The following is a 15,217-nucleotide window of genomic DNA, read 5'->3' on the forward strand; positions in this document are numbered from 1 at the left end:
CATATGTGAGTTGGAGACAAATGGGAAACGGGGACAAATGGGATTTATAGGCAGCGCTTATTCCATCTGCTCCAGGCGGGAACAAATGGGAAAATATCGGAAAATGATGTGTTCCCATTTGTCCCCACACCAATAAAGTGGGGAAAAATGGGAAATATTTATATGCAAACTGCACATATATTTCCTATATGTTCCCCGTGGGGACAAATGGCAATACACCCATTATTGTTATAATGGATGCTCATAAAATAAATAAAATAAATAAAATAAATAAAATAAATAAAATAAATAAAATAAATAAAATAAATAAAATAAATAAAATAAATAAAATAAATAAAATAAATAAAATAAATAAAATAAATAAAATAAATAAAATAAATAAAATAAATAAAATAAATAAAATAAATAAAATAAATAAAATAAATAAAATAAATAAAATAAATAAAATAAATAAAATAAATAAAATAAATAAAATAAATAAAATAAATAAAATAAATAAAATAAATAAAATAAATAAAATAAATAAAATAAATAAAATAAATAAAATAAATAAAATAAATAAAATAAATAAAATAAATAAAATAAATAAAATAAATAAAATAAATAAAATAAATAAAATAAATAAAATAAATAAAATAAATAAAATAAATAAAATAAATAAAATAAATAAAATAAATAAAATAAATAAAATAAATAAAATAAATAAAATAAATAAAATAAATAAAATAAATAAAATAAATAAAATAAATAAAATAAATAAAATAAATAAAATAAATAAAATAAATAAAATAAATAAAATAAATAAAATAAATAAAATAAATAAAATAAATAAAATAAATAAAATAAATAAAATAAATAAAATAAATAAAATAAATAAAATAAATAAAATAAATAAAATAAATAAAATAAATAAAATAAATAAAATAAATAAAATAAATAAAATAAACAAAATAAACAAAATAAACAAAATAAACAAAATAAACAAAATAAATAAAATAAATAAAATAAATAAAATAAATAAAATAAATAAAATAAATAAAATAAATAAAATAAATAAAATAAATAAAATAAATAAAATAAATAAAATAAATAAAATAAATAAAATAAATAAAATAAATAAAATAAATAAAATAAATAAAATAAATAAAATAAATAAAATAAATAAAATAAATAAAATAAATAAAATAAATAAAATAAATAAAATAAATAAAATAAATAAAATAAATAAAATAAATAAAATAAATAAAATAAATAAAATTAATAAAATTAATAAAATTAATAAAGTACATAAAGAAAAAAAGTAAATAAAGTAAATAAAATAAATGGTGACGCGGGCCGTACTTTGTTTGTCACTATTACATACAAAATAGCCAAGGCGGCACACGGGCCGCAAGGATAGGTTTACGAGCCGCATGCGGCCCGCGGGCCGCAGGTTGCCGACCGCTGCACTAGACCTTTAATCCCTTGGACGTCTTTATAAAATTACGATATTCATTCTTGTTAATTGTTAATTTCAATCACATGTTTAATTTTCAATATTTTCATTAAAAATTGTTTTAGTTTTTAATGGTTTGTAAAGCAATAACCATTAATTCTTTTTAATTGTTAGTGGGTCGTAATAAATTAATATTAATGCAAATTAATGTTCAATGCAATTGACAATTAATTTTCCTTCAATTATTAATGGTTAATTTTAATTAACCTCTTCAATGGTTAATTTTTAATGGTTAATTGCATTAACGTTCGGCCAACACTGGAAACGCCAATCGAAACTCAAATAATTTATGGGTATAGGTTATTTTTCGTAGGTACCGCAAAAAAATCGAAAAATCCTTAACTGATAGGTACCTATAAGTGACAAGAAGCAGATAAAGTAATTTCGATTTTCGTCTTTAGCGATAGGACCTCTGTCATCCCGATACATCCTTTGTCGTTTGTCGTTTGCCGATGTACGATTGTCATCTTGGCTAGGCTCCCTGTTGCCCAGACGTCGTCTTCATTAAAAACAATTTGTGACGTGCCACGGGTAAAGGTACCTTATGGCGGCTGGCGCTTACGCTATTATTAACGCCGCTCCAATATTATTGCGGCGCTATGCGACGTAAGCGCCAGCCGCCATAAGGTACCTTTTACAGTGGAACGTCACATTTGTGCTACTTTATTGTGACTTCTCGAACACATAATAGGTATTCCATGTTTTGGCCGCTGAAGTATTTTACCTGTCATCCATGCTTTACCATGAATTCCTAAGAATTATAGGTTAATTAAGTATTCACAAAATATTACAGGAATAACAGCTTCATAAGCAGAGGCACTATCAAGCATGGAACGTGACATAGTAAACGTCAATCTAACAGTAGGAAAGTAGAAAAGAAGTATGCAAATGATCACCTGACTTTTCCAATATTCTTTCGACATTTTTAATTTTTCGAGTTTTTTCGACTACCACCTACACCCTTGTCGCGCATTAGACTGTTAATTTGTGTCACAGCAACCAAATTATCAATCACATAAATTATTACTTCATGTATCACAAATTTGACTCAGTCTACGGGGATCACCGGCCCGCGTCCGTCCAGCCAGCACGCCTGCACCGGCAGTCGACACCGACCTCCGCTCTGTTCGCACCTGTCGGGCGAAAGCGACCCGCGAGCGGCCCGGAAAGGAAGTGCAGTGACTGAATCGTTGTTCGGCGAATTGAATTTCGAACGCGATCAAGGACGAACTGGAGTAAGTGAATTAATTTTAGTTTAGCTTTTATGTTTTTGGTGTGTGTCCCAATGGGAGAGATTTTAACGTATCAGCATTAAGTAGATAATCATGTAATTTTTTTAACACAAAACTTTTTATGTGCTTATCAAATTAGCCGAATTAGTAGAATCATACGACTAAATAAAAATAAGTAAGTAAAATTCAGAAGCCATGAATGTTTACTCTGCAGTTGTTAACTTAGAATATTTAACTTATTACTACATAGTTATATGAATATTTCAGTCGACATAAATAAATAAATGTAGTGTAAGTATTAATTTCTATGTAGAGGTAAAATAATTTAAAAGTGAGCGCAATCTAGTGTCAACAGCAGGTACCTATAGATTACAAAAATCTACAATAGCTGTCCAACCGCGATATACAAACAAATTATAGCGCTAACTAGACTGTAACAGATCGAATTATTAGGTCAATTTTACGACTAAAACCATCATCAGAAAGTGTCTTAATAGGTTTGCTCTCAAGTAGGTAAAGCCTGACAACAGTTTATTTGACCCTCGCCATTTTGCGGATTTTCAATGGTACTAATTTCTTTTACTGGCAACAAGTACTCTTTGACAACGAACGTTGGATGTCATCGAGTGTCACCGATGTAAACAAATAGAAAATATCTACGAATACATTTAAATATAAACGGTTTTATTACAAAAACATGCCAAAAAAAATCCAAAGATGTGAAAAAAATTGTAGTGAATGCAATCAAATACTTACAGCTTAAAAAAGACGAAGGATTACATAGCATTCCAATAAACAATGTTTTAAAGTTGGTTGTTGACATGACCGGGATTGACATTTTATAGTGCGGTTGTATTGAACTGGTTAGTTGTTTGGTTTAATATTAAATATTTAGAATCAGATTTCGACGAATAGGTAAATAGGGAATATTAGGCAAAGCTCTGCTTAGGTGGCACCTTTGTGGCATATACAGTAAACAAATCACATTGACACATCACACGTCACGTCAATCATATGGCCTACCGCGAAACAAGAAAATCGAAATTTTGTTATCTAATCTCTCTATCAATCTTGCATATTCGAGCGATAAAGAGGCAGGTAACTAAATTTCGATTTTTGCGTTTACCGGTAGGCTCTTGTTAACAAACCGCCTTGATGCATCAATGTCATATTTTATTGTCTGTGAAAACTTGTCAATAAACAGTTAGTCTATGAATTTACTGAGTCGGTAGTGCTGCACTCTGGCGGCAGAACATTGCAGTAATATCCTCTATTGAAAGAACCGAATTCTCTGTAAGCATTGTTTTGACATTATACGAGTATCAACATGAAGCCAATGCCCACTACCCCGACTATACATGACGTACGCACATTATTGCCATACGTAAGCTGTTTGCAGCGACACTATCTCAGGGTTAAATAAACTGTTGTCAGGCTATACCTACTTATTATGACCTTACATCATTAACCCCATGAGAAACCATTTCAAGTAGCAATAACACTTTCATTTTTACGAAATTAATTTGACGTAAACTATTGCATTATTATATTAATTTCAACAATGGCTTAGCGTGAAATTTTCTCATAATTTTATTGTTGATGTTAAACCTTACGGATTCATAACTACATATCTGTCAATCTCAAGTTAATTGCGGTTAAGTAAAATGAAGATTTCTCTTGTACGAAAGCCGATAGAGCTCGGAATCGGTTCCTGTGATTGTTGCTATCGATTGTATTGTCAGTGGAAATCGTGGGAAATCCCAACACGTGGAGACAATACCTTCCGAGATATCATCTTATGATAATCGGTATCGCACGGTGTCCCGTGCCACATATAACGACGTGTGATATACCCACGCCTGTCGTTTAAGTGGGTATGTGGTTACTTCAACAACTCTTATTAAAAGTAGTTCCATTCATAAAAACTATAAACTTTTTAACTCTCTCTATTTCTAATATTCTTCATTTGTAAATCTTACCATATACAAGATCCCAGTGTTTAATGTTCCGTTGCAACCAAGCAACCCTATAAGGGTCGCAATGCTCTTCCTTCTGCCGTTCAAAAGCTAGAGTCAGCTAAATGACTCTACATTTACTAGATAAGTATAATTAATATATAATAAACGCCGCAAATATGCCACCCTTGGCAGTAGTTATATTTTTGAGGCGTTTGGGGTCGAAACGCTGGGGCCGTGGGGGCCAAGCGCGCGCCGTATATACAGGGCCTTAGCGGAGCGCCTTATAGATGCCGCAGGAGATCAGAGGGCTGGCCAGTATTTTGCTCAACGCATAAGTATTGCTATACAACGTGGCAATGCGGCCAGCCTTCTGGGCACACTGCCCATCGGCAGTGACTTGGGGGACGTTTTTTATTTATAGGCTTTTTATTTTAAGTTTATTTAGTTTAGAGATAGTTTGTATTATTATTTGTAAGCTAATTTAATGTTTTATATTTACTTAATAGTGATAAATAAAAATTAATCCATTATATATTAAGTAAAAACATCAGTAGTAGGTACCGTAAAATGGGGTGAGTTGGGTGAAATTTGACTTTCGAACCTCGATAAAAAAAAATATTTTTACATTTGAAAACTGAATGGTGTATAAATAAGTGGTTCGGACGTTTGTATTTTAGTTTGTATTTTATTTTGGGTAGCTCCATTTCATAACTTTGACGATAAAGACGAAAACCCACCTCACCCCGTAGTGCCTCGTATTTGGGGTGAGAGGGTTTTTCATACAAAGGTGATTTTGGAAGATTGTTGGATTGATTTTTTTTTATTAGGCGTATTACTATAGCCCCATTTTAAATTGGAATACATTATTTTTGTAGCAGTAGCCTTAAAATCCCTTCTCACCCCCCTCTCAAACCTTCTCTCCCCATTCATAACCCAACTCCCCCGCGAAACCTACTCACCCCGTTTTACGGTACTTATTAATTAATAAGCCTACAAATAATCGCGCTTGCTGTGGTCAAGTTTCGAAGTTTAGTTTGCATAGCATATCTTATTAAAATTTGAGTCTGTGCGGAAAGAGTTCCCGAAATATATGGGATCCCATACATTCTACGACTCCTCTCTTTCCACCCAGACTCTATAGCTATGGAATGGAACGCTACGCTAAGCCTGGCCCAACAGGCTGCTTGCAGGGTTTTCTGCAGCCCTGTATCGTGTTTTTCAGTTTTCAATACCAATACAATACAATACAATACAATACAATACAAATACTCTTTATTGCACACCTCATTACAGAAAACAATACAAATAATACAGAAAGAAGAGGTTAAACAACAGGCGGTCTTATCGCTAAAAAGCGATCTCTTCCAGACAACCTTTAGGTAGGTATTTAGGGTGCAATATCTAGAACTGTGGACTTTACTCGGAATGAATCATTTTATAAACTATCTGGGGGCACGGCAGTCCCCCGCCAACTCGAGCAAAATAAAGAGGCACGGCCGTACCATCCTTTTCTCGAAGCGATTCAGGCCATTTTCGACGTCCTGTAATTTTGTGCTGGCTATTTATTTTACGCTTTACCCCTTTTTATAGAACCTGGAATAACCTTAAAAAATAATAACGTCAAGAAATTTTTATTATTAATATTAGGAGATTAGTTTCTTGACCTTTGTCTTTGTAAGGTAAACGTACTAGTGCTCGACATGCTAATACCCAATAGATGACACCTTGCTGTCACCTCTATTGACAATGACTTAAGTTTCAAGATGACATGTACTGAAACCGCGTCGAGCACCAATACGTTTACCTTAGGTTGCATTTGCTCAGTAAAAGATGGCAAAAGGTGTCTACATACTTAACTGGCTCTGTATTGTTACGAACAAGTAGGTACGTATGAGCTATTCACTGATAGCACTGATATTAAGTACATCTTACTCTTTGGTGATGCAACTTGCAAATGAGGAAACGCATTCTTCCTGATTGTCATAAAGGAAAAAGGAAGCTAGAAGAGGTAGTTGGAAGGAGCCAAATACTCTGCTCTGTATGTAACCGTCTACCATACAAACCGAGTTAACACTGGTGAGAAGCAGTGTTTCACATATACATGCTATTTACCTTCTTTTTTAAGGTACCTAGGTAGGCACAAATAACTTTATATTTGCATCGGTGCCTATTGGTCTTGAGTATGAATAGACATTTACCATTTCAAACCTTGTCACAGTAATAATTTAACTAAATACTTCCCGTAAAGTTTTATGAATATACCAGTTTTGATTATACCAGATTCGCTTTCTTACCTCTCTATTTAAAAACTACTAGTCATTCACGGTATCTAGGTAGGTACCTACATAATACAAATTAAAGTAGGTAAGTAACTTATTATTTATATAGATATAATGCCAAAACAAATGATAATTTAAAATATTTTTTAATCTTCGATACTAGTGAATGGACGATCATATAAACGACTCATGACGGGTGCCGTCAGCCGTCCACGTGCGTAATAATTGCACGTACAAATTGTACGGACGGAAAATTGCGGCGTCTAAATTGGTCTCTTTTATTTTGTTAAGTAGGTGAAAGTTTTATGCGTAATTCTAAAGTAAAAGTACCGTATTAAGTATATAATATTTAGCGATTTATTATTATTTATGTCCAAAATGTGATCCACTTAACTAAGTGGATCACATATTTTGTTTATATCCAACTGGATATTAACAAAATAAGTATATCCAAAATGTGGCGGAAATGCGACCACATGTGGTATGATTGCTCGAGTAAAGTGATAATTGTGGAAACCAGGTTACTGCAGTGTTGACATTCTTCAGTGGGACTGCAGGAAGGTACAAATAAGGCTGCATTCCTTATATAGTTTGCAGTATACAACACTCTAGCTTCAATGTGTGAAAACAGTTCAACAGCGGACAGTCTGACCAACAGATGGAAACTATTTAGTGTTCTTTCTTTTTAACATACGGAATCCTACAAATATTATCAAGGCGTACGTTGAATTTCATAACAGGGAGTCATTTTCTAATACGGCCATTGATCTACATCTTTTAACTAGATACCTAAAAGTTCGTATAAGTTGCAAAACAATGTACTACATACCTAGTACTTCTTCATTATTTACACCGTACCTATTTGCGCGAATTCTGCGTCACTTTTTATTTTCTATACCTACAAGATAAATATAGAAATAAAAATAAAGATAGTTTATTATTCAAGTAGGCATATTACAATGCGCTTATGAACGTCAAATAAAGCTATATACACCGGCTCCAAACCTACACCTCTGCTTCGAGTAGATTTAAGTCCCACCTAAATTGGAGGAGCGCCTGCCAATATGGGACCGGCGACAAATTCGGCGGGACACATTTTTTCAGAACATTACATCTTATTTATCATTAATTTAATTATCATGCATTACGAGTAAAGGACGACTCACGTTAGACCGGGCCGGAGCTTCCGGCGCTTACTTTTCAATGACATGACAGGCGGTCTCGTGATGCTTTCGGCCCGGTCTAACGTGAGTCATCCTTAAATAAGAAAAAACAAGGGAAAGCGATACAGAGAAGCGATCCAAAACACATTATAAAATACTTCTTTAAATAAATAACAGTAAATAAAAAAATGGTTATTTTTCCTACAAGATTCCACTAACATTAAATAACTATTAACCGCAGACAGATGGTCAGACTACAAATGGAAGCTGCAAGTATTTTTCTTTGAATCATCGCGCTCCATTGACCAATAATTATAGGAGAAGACTAAAATATCAACGTCACGCAAGGACTTTCCACGTGAGCGGCGCCGCGGGCAAAAGCTACTAGTGTAATAATGAAAGCGAATATACATGTATAACTTTACTTATCACTTTATTAAATATTCTGAGTGTACTTGTATACTTTATACTTTGTTTTACGACTCTGACGTTTTAAATACCCATTCAGAAAAGAAGAGATTTCACCCAAAATATGTTACTTTCTAAGGTATGTACCTACCTAAGAGAACAATATTAAGTATGTACCTAATCACAAACAAAACTGTGTCACTTGGGTTTTCATTCGGGTTCTCCAGTCAACTAGGAACCTTTATATCCATGTGATATAAAGATCATGATTCAGTGATCAAGGGTTGAGGGGTTATGAGTTTGAGGATTATAGGGGTTGAGGTTGGGTTTAGTGACAGGAATGGTAACCCGTCCGAGGAAAATTTTATCATGCCCGAGGCACAGAATTTTTCCTTTTTACTATTTTAGTGTGTAAAATCAGTAAGAAAATGACAGTGTCGTGAAAAGATAAATACAAAGAACTTGAAATCTTCAAAAGATTTCACACAGGCATCTAAGATAAAACTTCACATTTGAAATTATGTTCACAAGCTCCTTGTATAGAGATGATGAATTCTTAATATTACCAGCAACAGCGACAAAAACATATCGCATCGATACGATACCGGATACGGCCAGGTTCGGTTCCCGGGGGAGGCATGCTCCAGCGCGCCGACACGCTAGCTGCGCGCGCGTCGCTCACCTGTGGGCGTTTTTATTGGTTTTTAGTTGAATGGTGCATTGGGTTGAAACAAAAGTTCAACAACAGGACAGAGCAATAGAACACTACCGATTGGAAATGGAAGCCTTCTCAGCTGTTTCCAATCGGTTTCAGCGAAAACGCAATATTAAATAAATAAAATTGATCCAAAGCTTTTGCATATAGAATTATTTAGCTTCAATGTTGCCTATTGACTGTATTGCTCGGTATTGTTCGTGTACATTTAAACTAGAAATGAATTTCAACAAAAAAAGTATGTACTTATCCTAAGTGGACTGGATAGTCTATTGAGGTGAAATGTTAGGTGAAAACGTGAAATGGTCTATAATTAATTATGTAAGTAACATAGCATAGGTACCTACCTACCTACATTATATGACTGTTCTACCCTTGTGATTCGGTTAAATTATGTTCTAATGTATGGGCAAGAAAAACAAATTATAGCCAGCATTCAATGAATGTAGTATGATACCTTTGGGTATGGTGCTTTACGCACACTAGCGTCCCTCCCCCTCCCCCTGACGCAACCCCCCCTTTTAGCTTGAAATATGTCCCGGTTTACGGTTTTTTTTTATTTTTGAGAAAAGTATTAGAGTTAGGAAAAAAGTGTCAAGGTAAGAAATAATCCTTAATAAATTTTAAACAAAAAAGGTTATATACAACTTTTTGGTAAGACTCACCATATTCATGTATTAACTTGTTGAAGTTCAATATAAGTTAGTACGTGATAGTACTGAAATAAAACTAATACGGAGAATGCTTGCAAGCTTATTCTTCGTGAAGATTTCTTTCAGTACTGTCACGTACTATGTTATATTGAGCTTCAACAAGTTTTTCAACGGTAAAATTTTGTCGTAGTTCATCTAGCTAAAACATCAATATGGTGCATCGTATCAAAAAAATTAATATAACCATTTTTGTTAAGAATTTAATAGGGAACATTTCTTTCATTGACACTTTTTTCCTATATTGTATACTTTCCCCAAAACACTCTCAACCGGGACATATTTCAAGCTAAAAGGGGGGGTTGCGTCAGGGGGAGGGGGAGGGACGCTAGTGTGCGCAAAGCACCATACCCAAAGGTATCATACTACATTCATAGAATGCTGGCTATAATTAGTTTTTTAAAAAACACAATTTGACCGAATCATTGTCCCCTCCGTGAATGTATAAGACAAGCATCTCCATGTCTTAATGAAACATTTGGTTTGCTTTCCACAAATAGTGTGTTATTACGGTACATCTGAATAAGGATGGAGCCCTGTAATTAAATGTAATAGCCGAGGCCCAGATACTTTCGCGTAAAAAGCGGCTCACCCGCTCTATTGCCGGAACTGCGGGACTGCCGGCTGCTGTCGTTCATCTCAGTCTTAGGAGATAGTTTAATATACAGAACTATACCCTCGTAAGTCACCGTGTACTTGTACAAGTACAAATTAAATTCGAGTTTTGAACTCATATGGAAATAATAGAAAGTTCCAAATTCAAAAGCGCCAATATTGCCCTCGGTCTTACGAGGCTATAGTATAACGTCTCATTACGATAAATGGTCGATGCCTATTAACAAAACGGTTATCTGTGTCTGTCTCTATCAAAAGGTTTTACTAACATTATTATTAACGTTATATCAATATAGTTATACCATATCTATTTGTAAACTAATAATGTGTTTATGTGTTGTATTTTTAATGTTTTGTGTTTCTATGTGTGTAAATTACATGAAATAAATAATTGGTTAATGAGATTAAAACACATACCTATAACTTCCTACGTCACTTCTCAACAACCCATTTTAATGTTTTATACACAAAATATGGTTCTAATTCGGTTCAATAGAAAGTTGAACAATAAAAAGGACAGTCAGGAACTTGTAGGTAAGCTAGGTGTATTTATTATTTTCTATTAGCTGTTTTCAAATAAGTTTAGATTACTGGGTAGTAACACTTTTCATTTCGTTTGTGAAGACAGATAGATGATCGACTAACTTACCTATAGGTACCTATATATAATAAGCTCGTTATATTACAATGTTAACTCCATCATTACAAGTAGATTAGTGGGATGGGAATAAATTCAAATAGAAAGTCTCTCAGGCGCAAGAAAATCTTTACATTGTTATTAGTTCAATGCAATAAGCTCTACTCTCAATAACATTGTTACTTACCAAGGGCATTAGACCTCATCCATAAACCAGCTATAAAACGAAATAGGCCGATTCGCAATGGACAGCGTACCATAACTTTGATTGGCCTTTTATTTTTTACCACGATATTGAAATGATCACGCATGTCTAATCTAAATATAAATAGAAACTCTTACTTTTCATTTTTATCGCTTAAAGTTTTCGCAACATTTGAATTTTTTCTGCACTCAGCATTAAATAAATACCATAAGATCATAACACCTTTGTCACCATAGAAATAAATATATGTTTCGATATATGTGGCCACTTTGGCCGTCACTACCTATTTGATTTTGATTGTACCTACCAGCCGTATTCGAACAATGAGATACGTCAAATACTAGATATTGAAACGATATGGATTAGATATGTCAGTGTCAAACAAGTGTCAAAATTGACATTTCTTCAAACAAAAACGTCACTTTTGACACTTGTTTGACACTGACATATCTATTCCATATCGTTTCAATATCTAGTATTTGACGTATCTCATTGTTCGAATATGGCCGTACGTCATGTGACTTTTTCCACTACTGTGGCTTTAATGTGACTTTTTCCAAATACATATTACCTATATTTTTGGATTAAAAAAATAAATAAAATTATTTTATTTCAGACAGTCTAATCAAAATTAGGAATGTAATTATTCAATTATAAAAACAATTAAGATTTATTTTTTCTATATTTAAACGAGTAAATAATTTTTCGAGTACTTATAAATAAATGATAATCAAAATTTTTATGACAATAAGTAAATAAAATTAATTATGACATGATTGTTAGGGTGGGTCACTCGTGTATGGAGAAAAAAAAAGTATTAGTTATCCTTCGGGCACAGTTACAAAAACTTGCGTAATAATGCCAATAAACAGTATTTCAAATTATTCTGTAATCAGAATTCATTTTCTGCCTCCGGATCGATTTCAAAGTTTTCATATAAATATTGTTATGTTTTGTATGGTCTGCTGAGTATATTTATGTATCGCCTCTTTATTCAAACTTTAGCTAAAAAGTTATACCATTTTTAGCTCGAAATAGCATGGTAAAGGTTCAGAGCGAATAAATATACCAAAAAAGTACTCAAAAAGAAACATTTTTTTTCATAATGTCCATACATTTAGCAAAAACTTTGACTAAAATCCGGAGGCAGTAAAATTAAAGCTAAAAATATGTGCAATATTTAATCACCAAATGGCACCTTTTTTTAACTGTGCCCCCTATGAAATAAAAAAAAAGTTAAAATGACCCACCCTAATGATTGTGCTCTTACCTGACTTCAAATTATTTTAAAAACGAAATATATCTTATAAAGACTTCAATTAAGCTGGTCTCACAATGTTGTTATTTAAAGATCTATATATATATATATTATATATATATAAATGCAAGTGTCCTGACTGACTGACTGACTGACTGACTGACTGACTGACTGACTGACTGATTCATCAACGCAGAGCCGAAACTACAAAAGCCAGAAAGTTGAAATATGCACACCAGATTGCATTTATAAAGTGTACAAGAGATAAGAAGCGATTTTGAGAAATTCAACCCCTAAGGGGGTTAAAAAGGGGATGAAAGTTTGTATGGGGTTAAAGTTTTCTTTTAAGCTAGGAATTTGAAACTTCGTAAAAAGATATATTATTAAAATACAAGAAAACTAATTTCAGCGTTTTTGAAAATTCATCCCCTAAGGTGGTGAAAAAGGGGTTGAAAGTTTGTATGGATATCAAAAACAATTTCAAGTGGTGGACTTGAATCTTTGTATTTAGGGATATTATTAGAAGACAGGTAAAGTAATTTCAGCGTTTTGTAAAATTCATCCCCTAACAGGGTAAAAAGGGGTTGAAAATTTTAATCCATTACAAATGCTTTGAAACTTCGTAGAAAGGCATAATAGCCGATTACAAAAAAAGTGATTGCAACGTTTTTGGAAATTCAACCCTTAAGTGGGTTAAAAAGGGGATGAAAGTTCGTCTTCGGGTGCAAATTTTATTTTAAGCTAGGAACTTGAAACTTTGTAAAAAAGTATCAAATTCAAATATAAGAAAACTAATTTCAGCGTTTTAGAAAATTTATCCCCCAAGGTGGTGAAAAAGGGGTTGAAAGTTTGTATGGATATCAAAAAATTTTTCGAGCGCGGGACTTGAATCTTTGTATTTGGGGATATTAATAGAAGACAATAAAAGTGATTTCAGCGTTTTGTAAAATTCATCCCCTAACAGGGTTAAAAAGGGGATGAAAGTTTGTATGGGGTTACAGTTTTCTTTTGAGCTACGAATTTGAAACTTCCTTAAAAGATATATTATTAAAATACAAGAAAAATAATTCAGCGTTTTTGAAAATTCAACCCCTAAGGTGGTGAAAAAGGGGTTGAAAGTTTGTATGGATATCAAACATTTTTTCGAGTGTGGGACTTGAATCTTTGTATTTAGGGATATTATCAGAAGACAGGAAAAGTAATTTCAGCGTTTTGTAAAATTCATCCCCTAACAGGGTTAAAAAGGGGTTGAAAGTTTGAATCCATTACAAACGGTTTTGAAACTTCGTAGAAAGGCATAATAACCGATTACAAAAAAAAAGTAATTGCAACGTTCTTGGAAATTCAACCCCTAAGGGGTTAAAAAGGTGATGAAAGTTTGTCTGCAGATGCAAATTTTATTTGAAGCTAGGAACTTGAAACATTGTAAAAAGGTATTATATTTAAATACAAGAAAACTAATTTCAGCGTTTTTAAAAATTCATCCCTATGGTGGTGAAAACGGGGTTGAAAGTTTGTATGGATATCATGCATTTTTTCGAGCTCGGGATTTGAATCTTTGTATTTGGGGATATTATTAGAAGACAATAAAAGTGATTTCAGCGATTTGTAAAATTCATCCCCTAACAGGGTTAAAATGGGGTTCAAAGTTTGAATCCATTACAAATGCTTTGAAACTTCTTAGAAAGACATAATAGCCGATTACAAAAAAAATTAATTGCAACGTTTATGGAAATTCAGTCCCTAAGTGGGCTAAAAAGGGGATGAAAATTCGTCTTGGGCTGTAAATTTAATTTTAAGCTAGGAACTTTAACTTTTTGCAAAAAAAGGTAATAAATTAAAAAACATGAAAACTAATTCAAGCATTTTTGAAAATCATCCCCCAAGGTGGTGAGAAAGGGGTTGAAAGTTTGTATGGAGATCAGATATTTTGTGAGTGCGGAATGCGGAACTTGAATCTTTGTATAAGGGCGTAGATACCTATTATGAGAATACAAGAAAAGTAATTTTAGCAACCAACATCAAAATCCACTTGACTTAAAACTTCATACAACTTGCTAAAAAAGAAAAGTACTTAATTTCCTTAATTTCAACATTGCTTGGATATGAAAATTATAGGTACTAAAGATGTAAAATGTTGAAGATAAGATTCCACGCGGACGAAGTCGCGGGCAACAGCTAGTCTTTACATAAAGCTACTTATTAGATAAGTAGGTAAAATTTGGTCTAAGACTCGTCATACTTACAAATTAGTTTTTTACGTGTTTTATTTAAATAAATAGTTGTGGTTAAAGTTATTTGCAAGATAGCAATCGTGGGAAATGGGTTAACTATTCATACCAGTATTTTGATGATCTCTAGCAAAGTTGTAAGTTGTTATTACACTCCTATTGGCAGTTAAATTTTATTTTATTTCTTATCGGTTTGATTAAGCAACCAAGTTATCTAAGAAGTTTATGTTACCAACTGATATTTTGTTGTGCTTATAAACCGATTGAGCCTAACTGAAGCCTAAAAGGGGCACTGATTAACAGTCCGCCGG

General features: G+C 32.9%; 1 protein-coding gene across 1 annotated transcript in view; it reads left to right on the top strand.

Moving 5' to 3' along the window:
- The first annotated feature begins 2,591 nt into the window (after positions 1–2,591).
- The window catches only part of LOC134664721 (cadherin-23), a 60,491-nt gene continuing 47,865 nt past the window's right edge, over positions 2,592–15,217 (top strand). Inside the window, exon 1 of the mRNA XM_063521470.1 lies at positions 2,592–2,730. The gene's annotated coding sequence lies outside the window, so the exon portion shown is untranslated. The remainder of the gene's footprint in view (positions 2,731–15,217) is intronic.

The sequence above is a fragment of the Cydia fagiglandana genome, chromosome 1, assembly GCF_963556715.1.
Source record: "Cydia fagiglandana chromosome 1, ilCydFagi1.1, whole genome shotgun sequence".
In the NCBI taxonomy this organism is placed as follows: domain Eukaryota; kingdom Metazoa; phylum Arthropoda; class Insecta; order Lepidoptera; family Tortricidae; genus Cydia; species Cydia fagiglandana.